General features: G+C 41.5%; 1 protein-coding gene and 1 long non-coding RNA gene across 3 annotated transcripts in view; one reads left to right on the top strand and one right to left on the bottom strand.

Moving 5' to 3' along the window:
- LOC143816831 (uncharacterized) overlaps nt 1-16,630 on the top strand; it is a 73,485-nt gene that overhangs the window by 24,342 nt on the left and 32,513 nt on the right. The gene's annotated exons all lie outside the window — the stretch shown is intronic.
- Nucleotides 1,137-14,934, bottom strand: LOC143816832 (uncharacterized). Its single transcript, XR_013224005.1, has 3 exons — nt 14,844-14,934; nt 2,723-2,813; nt 1,137-1,268 (listed from the first exon to the last, which is right to left on the bottom strand). It is a non-coding gene; the product is annotated as an uncharacterized LOC143816832 (long non-coding RNA).

The following is a 16,630-nucleotide window of genomic DNA, read 5'->3' on the forward strand; positions in this document are numbered from 1 at the left end:
CAGTGTAATCTTTGCCCTCAACATATAACAGGTAACAGCATAAAAATAGGGCCTATCTCCCATACCATCAGGGACTTTATTTCTTGTAAAACGACACATGTTGTTTATGTTACTTTCTGTACCTGCGGTTTTTATTATATCGGAAAAACAATCCGCCCCCTCTATGTACGAGTAAGGGAACATTTAAATTCAGTACGTACAGGGAAGGGTGTTCCCCGTTTGATCAATCATGTGAGACAACATCATGCAGGTAACGTCCAAACCCTCCGTTTTGCAGGAATTGCAAGGATGCACTTACCGCAGCAAGGGGGGAATCTGAACCAGCTCCTCTTAAGATGTGAAGCTAGGTGGATATTGCGCACATGCGCAACAGGACCAATGGGCCTGAACGAAAGACTTGATATGTCTGTTTTTTTATAAAATGTATTTTCAGCAACATAGTATAAATAACGAAAAAGGACAAGATTTATTGTTAATATATTTATTCTTAAGTGTTCTTCTAGTTTATAGTTCTCAAAAAGCACATCGCATATATCTTTTTAAATGTTTGTTTTATATGTAATTTTAACGTAGTCACGTTTTCTGTTTAATGGGTGTATAACAGCACCTATGACGGAGGAAAGGGGGAGGACACCAGGTGTGGATTCATTATATATCCCACCCCCCCATGTCCGTCCGTCATTAGGACCTGTAGAAGCGCAGCCGCGCGAAACAGCTGTTGTCCTTTCTTTTGCACGTTCTTCTATCTTCCCCGCGGATTTTTGTCTCCATGTTTCAATAAAGGACATTTAGTACTGGACCCGTGAGTGCGCATCATCTTCTTGTGTTTTACCTTTGGATTTATTGTAATAATATATCCGCATATGTGTAAAACAAAAATGGTGGTGAAGGGGAAAGGAAGGGGAGGGGTCGGGGAAGGGAGGAAGGGGGAAAGGGGAAGAGAAAGAAGAAAGGGAAGGAAGGGAGGGGGATGGGAAAGGGGTAAAAATTGTATAATAAGAATAATATACATAAATTCTATTCTACCATACAATACATAAAATGGTAAGTATGACATTATGTATTCTTTTACGTCCAAAGAACGGATCCAAAGGTGAATCTGTATGTAGAAGTCCCCTAGGTCCCACAAAATGGGGGGGAAGAAGGACTCTCCAAAGGGACACATCCACAAGGAACGCCGGTTCTCCATAGAGGAGCACCAAGAAGCGGCATGAGTATTCCAGAGAAGACCATCACGTCAAGACCATCCCAGGTAAGTAAAGCACATTCTAAGGTCAGAGAATTATTAAATTAGTAACATAGTTAGAGCACGGGATAAAAAATGTAAAAGTTTAAAAAAATTAAAAAAGATATATATTTTAAAATTATTAAGATTGTCAATACATATGAGATTAAATTCTCACTGATTCTACAAAATGTTAAGATTAATAAAAGTAATAAAAGAAAATAAGAAGATAATGGTTTACAAAAAGGGGCGAAGCTTAAATTTTCATTTAGGCCATGTGGAGAAACGGTATCCAACGTCCATATCCATTTGGCCTACATCCTTGCCAGGATCAAGTCAATGCCAATGACTTTCAATAGTGAAGGATCACAGTTGTGATGAATTTTGAAATGTTTCAGAATCGTTTTCAATACAAAGACATCTTCAATTTCCCTTGCGACCTGTATTCCCAGCACATGCTCGCGGGTGCGGACTTAATGACCGCCAATACGTCTTTTAACTGACCTGAGATATAAGAGAATAGCCTCCCCGTACACGAGACAATCCAGCAGCTGTCGGCTGTACACTATAGCTGACAACTTGCTGCATCAGCCATGATCAGTGTTTGCACCGTCCAAATCTGTTTAACCCCTTAGATGCTGCTGTCAATAGTGACTACATCATTATAAATGGTTAACAGAGTGTGGGGGCTTCCTCTTTATCCCAATTGGTTCCCTCAGATCATGATTTTGTGGTCCTGATGTTTGCGATTGGCAATTCATGATCAAATTCTGGCCTAAGAGTCTGACAGCTCTAGTAATCTGTTCAGAAGTTAGAGGCATTTAGGTGGTAAAAATACACATTTTCATTTCTGTCATGTCACTTTAATTCCTGAAAAGCACCTGAAGGGTTAATAAACTACCTGACAGCAGTTTTCAATATGTCTAGGGGTGCTGTTTTTAAAATGGTATCACTTTTGGGGTTTCCAAATATATGGGACCCCTAAAGTCACTTCAAACATGGATAAGTCCCTAAAAAAATAAATTTTGTAAATTTCCTTGAAAAAATGAAAAATTCCTGCTACATTTTTAAAACTCCTAAAATGCTAACAAAATAAAAGAACATTTTAGAAATGGTGCTGATGTAAAGCCGACATGAGGGGAATTTTATTTATTAATGTTTTGCTGTGGCATGGCTATCTGGATTAAAGGGATAATCATTCAAAGTTTAAAAATTGCTAATTTTTTAACATTTTTCTCAAATTTCTCATATTTTTTATAAATAAACAAAACATATAAACGTAAATGTACAATTATCATAAAGTATAATGTGTCACGAAAAAACAATATCAGATTCACTGGGATTTGGTGAAGCATTCCAGAGTTATTACCACATAAAGTGACACTGGTCAGATTTTAAAAATTTGGCTCCGTCACAAAGGGGTTAAATGGAATCTGACACCACATTTGACATATCTAAACTAAGCATACAGGTTATAGACTTTTGAAAAAGTCCTACCTGTATGTCTCATCTCTTGTTGTTGAGAAATCATCTTTTATCGCTTTATATAAATGATCTCTTCCAGGCTATGGAAAGGGTGGTATCAATTCTGCAAAACAAAATGAAATACCAATATTGAACTAATAGTAAATCTCAAATAAAAAGACATAGATACAATCCCAAAGAAAAGTATTTAGAGACGCAAGGTCAATTTATGAAAAAATATATGTACTTTATTATATAAATAAATCAAATATGAAACCAACACAGAACAAGCACATGTTAAAATGGTAAAAAACAGCTCAGGAGGGGGAGGGGTATTCCCACAAGAATATTACGTAATTAAATGCTATACAAAAAGGTTGTTATAGCGACATCAATCACTGGTATTTGCCTTATTGATGAAAACAATATAAATAAATCATGGTATATTTGCCATTAATCTATGTCCTGAAATTCAAAAGTGTGGATAATTTATTATATCACAGATACAAGAGCTATGTTATAACCCCCATATTTACGTTATAAGTACCATAGATAGATTAATTAGATGTAGATACGTGATTAGAGAGCTTCAGTCTTGGATGTAAGTGCTACAGTTGTGGAAATAAGTATTTGATCCCTTGCTGATTTTGTAAGTTTGCCCACTGACAAAGACATGAACAGTCTATAAGTTTAAGGGTAGGTTAAGTTTAACATTGAGAGATAGAATATAAAAAATAAAATCACATTGTATAAATTATATAAATTTATTTGCATTTTGCAGTGAGAAAGAAGTATTTGATCCCTCTGACAAACAAGACTTAGTACTTGGTGACATAACCTTTGTTGGCAAGCACAGCAGTCAGACTTTTTTTGTAGTTGATGATGAGATTTGCGCCCATGTCAGGAGGAATTTTGGTCCACTCCTCTTTGCAGATCATCTCTAAATCATTAAGATGTTAAGGCTGTCGCTTGGCAACTCGGAGCTTCATCTCCCTCCATAAGTTTGTAATGGGATTAAGATCTGGAGACTGGCTAGGTCACTCCATGACCTTAATGTGCTTCTTTTTGATCCACTCTTTTGTTGCGTTGGCTGTATGTTTTGGGTCATTTTCTTGCTGGAAGACCCAGCCACGACCCATTTTTAAAGTCCTGGCAGAAGGAAGGAGGTTGTCACTCAGGATTTTACGGTACATGACTCCATCCACTCTAACATTGATGTGGTGAAGTAATCCTGTGCCGTTAGCAGAGAAACACCCCCAAAACATAATGTTTCCATCTCCATGCTTGACAGTGGGGATGGTGTTCTTTGGGTCATAGGCAGCATTTCTCTTCCTCCAAACACGGCGAGTTGAGCTGATACCAAAGACCTAAATTTTTGTCTCATCTGACCACAGCACCTTCTCCCAGTCACTCACAGAATCATCCAGGTGTTCATTGGCAAACTTCAGACAGGCCTGCACATGTGCCTTCTTGAGCAGGGGGACCTTGTGGGCACTCCAGGATTTTAAACCTTTACGGCGTAATGTGTTACCAATGGTTCTCTTGGCAACTGTGGCCCCAGCTGCCTTGAGATCATTAACAAGTTCCCCTTGTGTAGTTTTAGGCTGATCTCTCACCTTCGTCATGATCAAGGATACCCCACGAGGTAAGATTTTGCATGGTGCCCCAGATTGATGTCGATTGACAGTCATTTTGTATTTTTCCATTTTCCTTCTATTGCACCAACAGTTGTCTCCTTTTCACCCAGCATTTTATGCATGGTTTTGTAGCCCATTCCAGCTTTGTGCAGGTCTATGATCTTGTCCCTGACATCCTTATAAAGCTCTTTGGTCTTGCCCATGTTGTATAGGTTAGAGTCTGACTGATTAATTGAGTCTGTGGACAGGAGTCTTTTATAAAGGTGACTATGTAAGACAGCTGTCTTTAATGCAGGTAACGAGTTGATTAGAAGCGTCTAACTGGTCTGTAGGAGCCAGAACTCTTAATGGTTGGAAGGGGATCAAATACTTATTTCTCCCTGCAAAATGCAAATAAATTTATATAATTTAGATAATTTTATTTTAATATTCTATCTCTCAATGTTAAAATTAACCTACCCTTAAAATTATAGACTGTTCATGTCTTTGTCAATGGGCAAACTTACAAAATCAGCAAGGGATCAAATACGGTACTTATTTCCCCCACTGTATGTTATAGTCTTCAAATAAAGTGCCAAACATAAATTAATAAGATTTTTCAGCAATGTAGATACATGATGAGAAAACTCAAATAATAGAAAAAATTAGCAAAACATATGTTTAAAAAGTACAAAAATCTAGAGACACATAATTTTAACCCCTTCATGACCGTGGGATTTTTCGTTTTTCCGTTTTCATTTTTCACTCCCCTCCTTCCCAGAGCCATAACTTTTTTATTTTTCCGTCAATTTGGCCATGTGAGGGCTTATTTTTTGCGGGACGAGTTGTACTTTTGAATGACACCATTGGTTTTACCATGGCATGTACTAGAAAACAGGAAAAAAATTCCAAGTGCGGTGAAATTGCAAAAAAAGTGCAATCCCACACTTGTTTTTTGTTTGTTTTTTTTGCTAGGTTCACTAAATGCTAAAACTGACCTGCCATTATGATTCTCCAGGTCAGTACGAGTTCATAGACACCTAACATGACTAGGTTATTTTTCACCTAAGTGGTGAAAAAAAATTCCAAACTTTGCAAAAAAAAAATAAATAAAATTGCGCCATTTTCCGATACTCGTAGCGTCTCCATTTTTCATGATCTGGGGTCGGTTGAGGGCTTATTTTTTGCGTGCCGAGACGGCGTTTTTAATTATACCAATTCGGTGCAGATGCGTTCTTTTGATCGCCTGTTATTGCATTTTAATGCAAATCGTGGCGACCAAAAAAACGTAATTCTGGCGTTTCGATTTTTTTTTCTCGTTACGCCGTTTTGCGATCAGGTTAATGCTTTTTTTTTATTGATAGATCGGGCGATTCTGAATGCGGCGATACCAAATATGTGTAGGTTTGATTATTTTTTTATTGATTTATTTTGATTGGGGCGAAAGGGGGGTGATTTAAACTTTTATATTTTTTTTATTTTTTTCACATTTTTTTTAACTTTTTTTTTTAACTTTTGCCATGCTTCTATAGCCTCCATGGGAGGCTAGAAGCAGGCACAGCCCGATCGGCTCTGCTATGTAGCAGCGATCATCAGATCGCTGTTATGTAGCTAAAATGCAGGTGTGCTGTGAGCGCCGACCACAGGGTGGCGCTCACAGCCACCGGCGATCAGTAACCATAGAGGTCTCAAGGACCTCTATGGTTACAATATACAAGCATCGGCGACCCCCGATCATGTGACGGGGGTCGGTGATGCGCTCATTTCCGGCCGCCCGGCCGGATGCGGTAGTTAAATGCCGCTGTCTGCGTTTGACAGCGGCATTTAACTAGTTAATAGCGGCGGGTGATCGCGATTTCACCCGCCGCTATTGCGCGCACATGACAGCTGTAAAAAACATAAAATAAAAAATCTGGATATACTCACCCTCGGACGAGCCCTGGACCTTACCGATGTAACCGGCAGCCTCCGTTCCTAAGAATGAGGAGTTTAGGACCTTCGATGACGTCGCGGCTTGTGATTGGTCGCGTGACTGCTCATGTGACCGCTCACGCGACCAATCACAAGCCGCGACGTCATCGCAGGTCCTAAACTCCTCATTCTTAGGAACGGAGGCTGCCGGTTACATCGGTAAGGTCCAGGGGCCGCCGGAGGGGTGAGTATATCCATATTTTTTATTTTAATTCTTTATTTTTTACATGAATATGGATCCCAGGGCCTGAAGGAGAGTCTCCTCTCCTCCAGACCCTGGGAACCATACACTGGGAACTTCCGATTCCGATTTTCCGATATCACAAAAATATCGGAACTCGGTATCGGAATTCCGATACAGCAAATATCGGCCGATACCCGATACTTGCAGTATCGGAATGCTCAACACTAACAGTGGGTATGGAAAGTATTCATACTCCTTTACATTTTTCACTCTTTGTTTCATTGCACTCAGTTGGTAAATTCAAAAAAGTTCATTTTTTTCTCATCAATGTACACTCTGCACCCCATCTTGACTGAAAAAAACAGAAATGTTGTAATTTTTTCAAATTTATAAAAAAATAGAAACTGAAATATTACATGGTCATAAGTATTCAGACCCTTTGCTCAGTATTGAGTAGACGCACCTTTTGAGCTAGTACAGCCATGAGTATTCTTGGGAATGATGCAACAAGTTTTTCACCCCTGGATTTGGGGATCCTCTGCCATTCTTCCTTGCAGATCCTCTCCGGTTCCTTCAGGTTGGATGGTGAACGTTGGTGGACAGCCATTTTCAGGTCCCTCCAGAGATGCTCAATTGGGTTTAGGTCAGGGCTCTGGCTGGATCAGTCAAGAATGGTCACAGAGTTGTTCTGAAGCCACTCCTTTGTTATTTTAGCTGTGTGCTTAGGGTCATTGTCTTGTTGGAAGGTGTTCGACCAAGTCTGAGGTCACAAAGAAATGGACAACATGTGACTTAAATATGAGTCTCTGAGCAAAGGGTCTGAATACTTATGACCATGTGATATTTCAGTTTTTCTTTTGTTATTAAATTTGCAAAAATAACTACATTTCTGTTTTTTTCAGTTAAGATGGGGTGCAGAGCACATTAATGTGAAAAAAAAGAAATTTTTTGAATTTACCAAATGGCTGCAACGAAACAAAGAGTGATAAATTTAAAGCGGTCTGAATACTTTTCGTGCCCACTGTATATGCAGTCATTGAATATATGCATTTTAAATTACATTAGTACTTTGTGGAGTTATAAAATTAAGATACTTATTACACAGATTTGACACTTTGTGTGTGCTCAGCAGCCATGACAATGCTTATCATTGAACGTTATCTTTTTTATTGTTGATGGGACCCTAGCCATTTTTACGTTTCCTGGGCTAAATCCTACAAATTTAAAGGGCAAGAAGGATCAAGCACTAATCAAAACAACCTTTCACTGGTCCTTGTGCGAGGAGGAGCTCAGCCAACTAAGGAGGCAGTCACTTCCCCCAAACGTATACTGCAAAAAAAACTGACCAGCACCTTTTAACAGAATGAAACAAGTGTAAACAGGTACAAGCTACTATGATGGGATTATATACAAACCAAGCATTGTATGTGTGACACCCCAGGTTCCTGGGTGTCACAGTGGCATTGCTTTCCTCACGGGGAGAGTGATGTCACGCTTGGAAGCAAGGGAAGATCTTCTTTATCATGTACACACAAACATGCAACATGTTCACACTCCAGGCCAGAAGAGGGAGCTCCGATCCAACTTATGGGTGGCTCCCCTATATATATTCTGGTCTGGAGGGGAAAGAGAGGTCAGTCAGTGAGTGCCAGACAGCAGACTGGAGCAGCCTGAGGCAGAACGGATGAGAGAGGGCTGTGCAGCCACGAGGGTGCTGCAGCTCCTGAAGCAAAGAGATGGAACAGAAAGCCAAACAATTTGTAGAGAGCAACTGGGCTACCTCCCTACAGACCGCAGACACCGGTAGCCAGAAGACCGAGGTTGTGAGGGACTCCAAGACTTACAGCAGAAACCGACAGGACAGCTGGACTACACGTCACCTGTCCGCCCTAACACCTGGAGACACAGTGGCGCATGGAGCCTGGATCGTGATAGAGACCCTGTAAAAAGGTTCGAGCCACCTGTCATACGGGTTAGTGTCCCACCTTTAAGGAGAACAGAGAGAACAGTGAGGACCTTGAGAGAAGGCACAGGCAGCAAGGGACTACTTCACGGCACTAGTAGGAAGGCTTCTAACCAGGGCCGGCTCCAGGTTTTCATGGGCCCTTGGGCGACAGAACCTCAGTGGGCCCCCTTGTGGAGCAAATCATGTGGCGACAGTAAAACAGCAGGGACCACAGAGACCCAAATATTTTATTTAGAAAAAAACTATGTAAACTTTATAAAAACACTAGTGCAAAATAGAGAAAGTGCAATATATCAGGGAAACTTTTGATAAATTTGCTTCTCTGTAAGTTGTAAACTTCTAAACAAATTTAAACAATTTATGCCTTTTGCTAGATCTTTAACAGTAGTTACTTTTCTTAGGTGCTCCTTTAAACCTTTCTTCTTGATTTCTCTGAAGCAAAACGGTGTATAACGTCATTAAAATCTACACACTCAGCTTCTTCTGCCTCAATGGAAAGAACGGCCAAAGCATTTAACCTGTCCTGAGACATCTGGGACCTGAGGTAGTTCTTAATCAGCTTCAGTTTGCTGAAGCTCCTTTCAGCTGATGCCACTGAGACAGGAACAGTTAACAGCAATTGCAATGCTAAAACAAGATTAGGAAATGTCAAGTACAGTGAGTGAGACACTATATACTGCAAAGTCTCTTGTGGGCTTAGATGATCATCTGGCAACATCCTAGCCAGTGTTTTACATTCTTCCAGCATATCCTCCCCATCAACTGCTGGATCAGAAAAGTTTAAACAGTGTTGCTCCAGCACCGATCCATCAGAGGCTGATTTCTTGAGGTCCGTTAGAAATCCAAATTTGGTAGTGAATTGTTTCAAAAAATTAAATCTTGTATCTATTTCCTCAAGGACGGTGTTAAGCAGAGGCTTGAAGTAAGTTTCTTCAAATTCAGTCCTTGTGTCTAAAAATGACGATCCACTACTTGCTTGCTGGCATGCTGGCTCTTGACAATCTTTATCACTGCATTGTCGAGTTTTTTTTCTCATTCTGTGAGTTGGGTACACAATCGGGATATCGAGCTTTTCACAAATACCAGCAGCTTTACTTTCTGCTGTTTTGAATCCTGATGACAAATATTCTTTAAAAGAAGCAGTCACAGATTCGACAAGTGGAAGGACATCAGCGAGATTAATGGTCTTTGTCTGGACAGCCAGGCTAATTTGATTAACCTGCAGAAGGACATCATACCAAACACATAATGCGACAACAAAAGGGTATGAGCATATGCAGTCTAATAAAAACTTTGCCTCGCTGTATGTGTCACTTGAATATGTAGTAGTAGTACCATGTACAAATACTTCTAGGGCTTCGACAAGCTGGGGAAACTGTAATAAAACAGCTTTCAATGATTGAAGACGAGCACACCACCGTGTCTGAGACAAAGCCTTAAGTGTCAACTGTGACAAATGCTCTTTGGCCACTTCCCACCTTTTTGTCGCTCCAGAGAAAAATGTATAAAGGCGATTTAGGACGTCATAAAAACGTTTGGCTTGGCTCGAACTTTCAGCAGCGTGTACAATGACAAGGTTCCAATTATGTGGCGAACAGGGTACAAAAAAGGCATAGGGATTTTTTTCTAAAATTATGGCCTGCACTCCTTTGTATTGCCCCCTCATATTGGCACCATTGTCGTAGCATTGACCTCGAATGTCAGATACACATAATCCATGTTCGCTCAGTCTTTCCAAAACAACTCCTGCAAGACTTCTTCCAGTTGTTTCTGTGACATGAACGAATTGCAGAAAACTTTCCTTTACCTCCACTGTTTTTGTTATTTTATCAATCTCCACATATCGCAGCACAAGTGACAACTGCTCTTTTTTGGAGATGTCTGGTGTACAGTCCACTATTATACTGAAAAATTTAGCTTGTTTTACCTTTTGAATTATTATTTCAATCACTGCTTCTGCGATCAGTTGCAAGAACTTGTTTTGCATATCCTTACTTAGGTAGTGGACATTGGTTCCTTCTTTAGCACGCTGCAAGTGTTCCTTCAGAACCAGATCAAAATCGGAGATTAACTCCAGTAACTGCAGAAAAATTCCATTTTGTTCTGTAAACACTGTATCTGACGATCCTCTAAATGGCAGATTATTTTTTGCCATCCATCGAATAACTTTTAACAATCTCAACAATACTTCACGCCACCGCTGTTCTTCTAAACGGAGTTGTTGGCGCAAATCTTTATCAATAGTTCTCTCTGAACTGATGCTTGCCTCTAGCTCTTTCCACTTGACATAATTAGACATGTGGCTGCTAGATACTTCATGGAGGTGCAAAGATCCCTTACCACCGACATGCTTCCAGTCTTTAAATCCACCTGGGCTGGAGAATATTGATCTACTTTGATTGTCAAATAACCGACAACAAAAACAATATATGGAGTCACCAAGCATTGAGTATATTAGCCAATCACGTGGAACCTTTTCTCCAGTACCTATCACCCTGTAATAATGAACAGAAGAAAATCGTCTCTTACTACCATCCGGAAAATCTGTGAGTGGAAAATCGTGAAGATTTACTTGTTTAGGTCCCCTTTTGATAGTTTGGCATCTCTGAAGGTTGGTGATTACATCAGGCCATTTTGCTGGATCATCACTGAGTTCTGGCACAGGTCCAGGATGACAGGGCAGGACTGGCTGGTCTGGAGAATCCAAAGGCATGTCACCTATTTCCTCAATGTTGGAACACGCTTCTAATGAGCCACTAACATTTGGCTGCACATCAGACATGGTAGAAATCACAGATTCTTCATTCTCTTTAGATGCACTCTTCCTGAAGAAACGATCAATAGAAGGTAGCTTCTTGATTTTGTCCCCCAATAACTGTTTATCTTTTCTTTTCTGACTTCCAGACTTGTACTTCTTTGTAGGAGGTCCATGTTGACTTGCCAGTTCTTGGCCTTGATCCGTGCTATCCATTTTAGCCTAAAAAAAATAAAAAGGGATCGCCGCCATCATCTCCGCATCACCGTCATTATTTTTCCTATCACCGCCATCATGTCTCGATCATCTCTGCATCACCGCCATTATTCTCTGCATCAGCACCATCATGTCCCCATCATCATCATCTCTACATCACTTTCATTATTCTCTGCATCACCGCCATCATGTCCCCATCATCTCCGCATGACCGCATCACCGCCATTATACTGTGGATCACTGCCAACATGTCCCTATCATCTTTGCATCACCACTATTATTCTCTGCCTCACTGCTATCATGTCCCCATCATCTCCGGCTTCTCCACATCACCGCCATTATAAGACCACACCGGGTACCACTCCTTTCAGCTAAGAACAGGAAACTGAGGCTACAATTTGCACAAGCTCATCGAAATTGGACAGTAGAAGATTGGAAAAACGTTGCCTGGTCTGATGAGTCTCAATTTCTGCTGCGATATTCGGATGGTAGGGTCAGAATTTGGCGTAAACAACATGAAAGCATGGATCCATCATGGTGTCATGGTGTGGGGAATATTTTCTTGGCACTCTTTGGGCCCCTTAGTACCAATTGAGCATCGTTGCAACGCCACAGCCTACCTGAGTATTGTTGATGACCATGTCCATCCCTTTATGACCACAATGTACCCAACATCTGATGGCTACTTTCAGCAGGATAATGCGCCATGTGCATGTCATAAAGCTAGAATCATCTCAGATTGGTTTCTTGAACATGACAATGAGTTCACTGTACTCAAATGGCCTCCTCAGTCACCAGATCTCAATCCAATAGAGCATCTTTGGGATGTGGTGGAACGGGAGATTCGCATCAGGGATGTGCAGCCGACAAATCTGCGGCAACTGTGTGATGCCATCATGTCAATATGGACCAAAATCTCTGAGGAATGCTTCCAGCACCTTGTTGAATCTCTGCCACGAAGAATTGAGGCAGTTCTGAAGGCAAAAGGGGGTCCAACCGTTACTAGCATGGTCATATATATATATATATACCATGCAGTGTACTTACAAAAATGCTGTCAGGCGGTGAGCGGCAGTGGCTTCAGCGGACAGGATGCTCGCATCCCCGGCGTTGAGTGTGCGCTGATGTTCCACAGCGGCTTCAGCGGCTCAGTTTGCGCTGCCATGCGCCGTGGCTCCAGCGGACCGGACGGCTCCCTGTGTCTGCGCTCCTATGTCACATAGGACCAGTGGCGGACACAGAGGCCAAAGGGCCCATGTTCAAAGAATGGTCCTGGGCCGGGGCCCCCCCTTCCCCCATATATAGTGTATAACGCAGCACTTCCACATGTAGTTCAGTCAAGGAAAGTAATGTTTATTCATTATATTGGCTGTGTGCGCACACACTCATTCTCACTCACGCTGCCACGCACACACACGCACTCACACACACACACACTCACGCACACACTCACTCACACACTCACACATATATACAAATACATATGATATATACACAGTCAGTAACACATATGTATATACATAGTGGACGTTAATTGAGTACTTACTGTTACTGGCTGCTGTCTGCTGGTTCTGGCGGGCAGGTGTGGTGACAGTGGTGTGCAGCGGGCCAGCGGCGGTGAACCTGCCGATACGAGGGGAGATGGGGAGATCGAGATGGGCAAGTAAGTGGACGGCCGACGGCCGTGGTCTGGAGCCGGTGGTGGACCCCACACCTAGGATAAAGCACGTATTCCAAACTTTTCCTCCTTCCTTTGCAGTACCTGTTGCCGGAAACAAAATACTAACTGTGACTCTGGGAAAGGAGCTGGTGTACTACAGGAAGGGTGATGAAGAATGCTTAACCTATTACTCTCTGTTCACCAGTTTGACCATGCATAAAAAGGACATTCTTTGTAAAAACTGGTCTAGCTTCCTTATTGAAAGGGTTAAAGGGAGTGGTACTGCCCCATGTATATCAGAATTGATGGTTGATGTGGGTGTGCTTGTGGATTCTGGAGTAATGTCGCACAAGCACACCCACAACACAATTTCCTGTCCCTGGCCCCAGCATGGAAACGCAGCCCACTCACGTGACTAACACCAGGTGGCCAGCTTACAATATCACAGAGCCTCTGTGACTGTGACACTGTCAGACAGAGCCACCTGTGTCCTGCGAGCCGGCGGGTTCTGCGTCCGGATTCAATTCCGCCGGGGTGCAGCAGTGGCTCGCTTCCGGGTCCAGCAAGCAACGGCTGAAGGACGTTCCGCGTGGAGGGGCCGGGCAACATATGGCTGGGCGGGGCTTTCAGCGGGGACTCCGTCTCCTCCGTCCCCTCTGTCTCTGGATCGGCGAGTCGGCGGCCAGTCACAAGTAAGAAAAAAAAAATAAAAAAAAATTGCCGTCGGATCCTGGGGGCCGGGGGGCCCCCAGAAGTCAGGGGGCCCCGGCATCTGCCCGACCCTGCCGTCCGCTGACGCCGGCCCTGCTTCTAACTCCACCTGGTAAAGGGGACTCTGAACTCGCTTCCAAGCCGCCCAGATCCTGCCTGTACCTGTGATCTGGTGCCCTGGGTTGTGGCTGCCTGAAGTCTTCAGTAAACCAGGTAAAGAGACTGCAAACTTGTGTCCTCTGTTTCTTACTACACCACCCACCATCTTCATCTGTACATCGGGAGCTCTGGGGACCCAGCTTCAACTGTGGGAAGCTATACCATCTTAGCTGCCATAACATCACCCCAGTGGACCCCTTTAAGCAGCGTCGGTCACCTCTGACCAAGAACCACAGGTGGCGTCACGAACACAAACTTTATTCAAAACCCCTTTAAAGACTTTTCCTTTAACATGGGCGCCCAGGGCCATGGACTGGGTTGTCGCCACCGTGACATCCCCTGTTAATTACCGGACCCGGTACTGAGTACCCCACGGCCCTGGCGGGCAACTCATATGTACTAAGATGTTTGCAAACATTGAATATACAGTATGAATATTAAATGGCATTACTGCTATATATAATAACTTTATAAAATTGTGATCTGTAAGAGAGAGCTGGTGAGGTTTGTTTCTTTACCTTATCTCTATATCTAAAGAACTAACCATTTGCCAGTGGATCCTCATTCTCCTGATATACGTGGACCCCAGAGATGGATCGCTGCATCTCAGACATTAATAGCATATCCAGATGTGCAGTGCCTTTTCTGTTGTGCGCTAGGCATTACATTGTTTTGTTTATACTTTTTTTTTTCATTTTCTTTAAATAAAATACATAAATTCCATCTTCACTTCCATTTTTGAGCCAGCTGCACAGCGCTTCTCCTAACTATACCAGTCACAGGGTGCCCCTAAACAGTCACAATCACTCAGCAACTTCTTAACAGTGTCAATAACAAAGTGCCTGTTTGTAAAAGCTCCAACCACAATTCCCCCACAATAGTGCTAGCTACACAATGCTTCCATAAGCACACCAACCTTTCCATGCCCCACCATAACAGAGCCATCCACACAGTTCCCCCATAACAGTGTCAGCCTCACTGTATCATCATAAGTGCCAGCCATTCAGTATCCTCAGTGTCAAGCACACAGTGACCTCCATAATTGTCTGTGCCAAGGCTCTTAAGAGAATACAAAGGCTAGACAAACAGATCGATGGTGACATACCGGAATAGTGCAGATAAACAATGACAGTTCCTGTAAAAGACTTCTGTGAGTTAAAAAAAAAAAGAAACATAGATATAGCAGATATTATATTGATCACAAAGTTAGTAGGTATTAAGAAAATGTAAATTTAAAGCTACCTTGTCTTTGTTCTTATGTTGAATTCTGAATTAAGAGTGTCAATGAAACTTAATTTAATTTCCTTGTAATCTAATGGAGTTGTTATTTATCCCCTGCTGGTTTATTGTCTGTATTTTACATACTTTCCAACATTTTATTGTCCACAATTAGAATATTTAAAGGGACTCTCAACACAGAATGACTGTTCAATCTAAGTCCCACAGCTCGGTGCTTCATGGCGAGGCCAATCATTTATAAACACCTTCCCATCTGCTTGATTTCTCTCAATCTCCACCCCCTCTTCTTTGGTTGACAGCTCTGGCTTCTAAAAAGCCAAAGAAGGGTGGAGACAGATAGAAACCAATGAGGTGGGAAGGTGTATATAAATGATTGATCCCGCCATGAAGCACCGAGCACCTGTACTTGGTTTGAACAGTCATTCTGTGATGACAGAGTCCTTTTAAGCCACCAGAAAGTTACAAAACACCCCAAAACAATCATTTTTGGGAGGGTGTTAAAATAAACCTCCTGGCCCTTTTGCAATTCAAACTGAGGGATTCTCCAGACAAAATTGAGAGACTATTGAGTTTTTTCAAATACTCTAATAGGGAATAGAGAAGTGATATTCAGTTTTGGTCCTGGATCTATAAAACAGTATGAATAGCATCTATAAAAAACATCTTTCTGGAAGAAATTACGCCCGTATCCATGAATAATCTATTGATTTGAATGAGAACAGAATAATTCTTCATTTTCCTTGTAGTATCCTGCAGTTACTGTAAATTATATACTGGCTGCTAGTTATCCACCATGGATTGTTGAGCATTCCTAGAGGATGCAGTAATGGACCAACACAGTTTGCCATGGCAATTCATGGCCAAATAACAACCGTAGCGTCTACCGGCCATAGCGGCCTGTTAAAAAGTTATCAAAACTGAGACGGTAAAAAGAAACTTTTTTATTCCTGTCATGCCACTTTGCATTAATTCCTGAAAAGCATCTGAAGGGTTAATGAACTACTTGAAAGCAATTTGGAATACGTTGAAGGATGCGTTTTATAAAATGGTATCATATTGGGGGGTTTCTAATATATAGGACCCCCAAAGTCACTTCAAATCTGAACAGATCCCTATCAAAAATTAGTTTTGTAAATTTCCTTAAAAAATGGAAAGTACTGCTCCATTTTTAAACCTCCTAAAATGCTAACAAAATAAAAAAACATTTTACAAATTGTGCTTATGTAAAGCAGACATGAGAGAAATTTTATTTATTAATGTTTTTGTGTGATGTGACTATCTGGATTAAAGGGCTAATCATTAAAAGTTTGAAAATTACAATTTAAAAAAAAATGGTCATATTTTTGATATTTTTGATTTATTATATTTATAAATAAACACAAAACCTATCAACCTACATGTATCATTACCATAAAGTCATTACCATAAAGTACAATGTGTCACAAAAAAATCTTAAAATCAATG

Source organism: Ranitomeya variabilis, chromosome 3 (assembly GCF_051348905.1).
Source record: "Ranitomeya variabilis isolate aRanVar5 chromosome 3, aRanVar5.hap1, whole genome shotgun sequence".
Taxonomy (NCBI): Eukaryota; Metazoa; Chordata; class Amphibia; order Anura; family Dendrobatidae; genus Ranitomeya; species Ranitomeya variabilis.